The sequence below is a fragment of the Coregonus clupeaformis genome, unplaced genomic scaffold, assembly GCF_020615455.1.
Source record: "Coregonus clupeaformis isolate EN_2021a unplaced genomic scaffold, ASM2061545v1 scaf1374, whole genome shotgun sequence".
Lineage (NCBI taxonomy): Eukaryota > Metazoa > Chordata > Actinopteri > Salmoniformes > Salmonidae > Coregonus > Coregonus clupeaformis.
In genome coordinates this window covers 7545-9995 of record NW_025534828.1, presented here as the reverse complement: position 1 = coordinate 9995, position 2451 = coordinate 7545, and the positions used below count along the sequence as shown (strand labels likewise).

At 40.6% G+C, this 2451-nt stretch overlaps 1 long non-coding RNA gene across 1 annotated transcript; it reads left to right on the top strand.

Moving 5' to 3' along the window:
* The first annotated feature begins 1530 nt into the window (after positions 1-1530).
* Positions 1531-1926, top strand: LOC123486950. Its single transcript, XR_006659563.1, has 3 exons — positions 1531-1567; positions 1778-1819; positions 1905-1926. It is a non-coding gene; the product is annotated as an uncharacterized LOC123486950 (long non-coding RNA).
* The last annotated feature ends 525 nt before the right edge of the window (positions 1927-2451 follow it).

Sequence of the window (2451 nt, the reverse complement as noted above, 5' to 3'; positions counted from 1 at the left end):
TGTCCTTCACAACTAACCCTCTGAAAGGTCAGACCTATTATGAGTCCTTCAAAGATAACCCTCTGAAAGGTCAGACTTATTATGAGTCCTTCACAGCTAACCCTCTGAAAGGTCAGACTTATTATGAGGTCTTCACAGCTAACCCTCTGAAAAGTCAGACTTATTATGAGGATTCACAGCAAACCCTCTGAAAGGTCAGACTTATTATGTGGATTCACAGCTAACCCTCTTAATTGTCAGACTTATTATGAGGATTCACAGCTAACCCTCTGAAAGGTCAGACTTATTATGAGTTCTTCACAGCAAACCCTCTGAAAGGTCAGACTTATTATGGGTCCTTCAGAGCTAACCCTCTGAACGGTCAGACTAATTATGAGTTCTTCACAGCTAACCCTCTGAAAGGTCAGACTTATTATGAGACCTTCACATCTAACCCTCTGAAAGGTCAGAGTTATTATGAGGATTCACAGCAAACCCTCTGAAAGGTCAGACCTATTATGAGGATTCACAGCTAACCCTCTGAAAGGCCAGACGTATTATGACGATTCACAGCTAACCCTCTGAAAGGTCAGACCTATTATGACGATTCACAGCTAACCCTCTGAAAGGTCAGACGTATTATGAGGATTCACAGCTAACCCTCTGAAAAGTCAGACTTATTATGAGTTTTTCACATATAACCCTCTGAAAGGTCAGACTTATTATGAGACCTTCACAGCTAACCCTCTCATAGGTCAGATTTATTATGAGTTCTTCACAGCAAACCCTTTGAAAGGTCAGAGTTATTATGAGGATTCACAGCAAACCCTCTGAAAGGTCAGACTTATTATGTGGATTCACAGCTAACCCTCTTAATTGTCAGACTTATTATGAGGATTCACAGCTAACCCTCTGATAGGTCAGATTTATTATGAGACCTTCACAGATAACCCTCTGAAAGGTCAGACTTATTATGAGTCCTTCAGAGCTAACCCTCTGAAAGGTCAGACTTATTATGAGTCCTTCACAACTAACCCTCTGAAAGGTCAGACTTATTAGGAGTCTTTCACAGCTAACCCTCTGAAAGGTCAGACTTATTAGGAGTCTTTCACAACTAACCCTCTGAAAGGTCAGACTTATTGTGAGTTCTTCACATTTAACCATCTGAAATGTCAGACTTATTATGATTTCTTCAGAGCTAACCCTCTGAAAGGTCAGACATATTATGAGGATTCACAGCTAACCCTCTGATAGGTCAGATTTATTATGAGACCTTCACAGATAAGCCTCTGAAAGGTCAGACTTATTATGAGTACTTCAAAGATAACCCTCTGAAACGTCAGACTTATTATGAGGATTCACAGCTAACCCTCTGATAGGTCAGATTTATTATGAGACCTTCACAGATAACCCTCTGAAAGGTCAGACTTATTATGAGTACTTCAAAGATAACCCTCTGAAAGGTTAGACTTATTATGAGTCCTTCACAGCTAACCCTCTGAAAGGTCATACTTTTTATGAGGATTCACAGCTAACCCTCTGAAAGGTCAGACTTAATATGAGACCTTCACATCTAACCCTCTGAAAGGTCAGACGTATTATGAGACCTTCACAGCTAACCCTCTGAAAGGTCAGACTTATTATGAGTTCTTCACAGCTAACCCTCTGAAAGGTCAGATGTATTATGAGACCTTCACAGCTAACCCTCTGAAAGGTCAGACTTATTATGAGTTCTTCACAGCTAACCCTCTGAAAGGTCAGACTTTAATATGAGACCTTCACATCTAACCTCTGAAAGGTCAGACGTATTATGAGACCTTCACAGCTAACCCTCTGAAAGGTCGGACTTATTATGAGACCTTCACAGCTAACCCTCTGAAAGGTCAGACTTATTATGAGTTTTTTCACAGCTAACCCTCTGAAAGGTCAGACTTATTATGAGTTCTTCACAGCTAACCCTCTGAAAGGTCAGACTTATTATGAGTTCTTCACCTAACCGTCTGAAAGGTCAGACTTATTATGAGTTCTTCACGCTAACCCTCTGAAAGGTCAGACTTATTATGAGTTCTTCACAGCTAACCCTCTGAAAGGTCAGACTTATTATGAGTTCTTCACAGCTAACCCTCTGAAAAGTCAGACTTATTATGAGTTCTTCACAGCTAACCCTCTGAAAGGTCAGACTTATTATGAGTTCTTCACAGCTAACCCTCTGAAAGGTCAGACTTATTATGAGTTCTTCACAGCTAACCCTCTGAAAGGTCTGACTTATTTGAGTTCTTCACAGCTAACCCTCTGAAAGGTCAGACTTATTATGAGTTCTTCACAGCTAACCCTCTGAAAGGTCAGACTTATTATGAGTTCTTCACAGCTAACCCTCTGAAAGGTCAGACTTATTATGAGTTCTTCACAGCTAACCCTCTGAAAGGTCAGACTTATTATGAGTTCTTCACAGCTAACCCTCTGAAAGGTCAG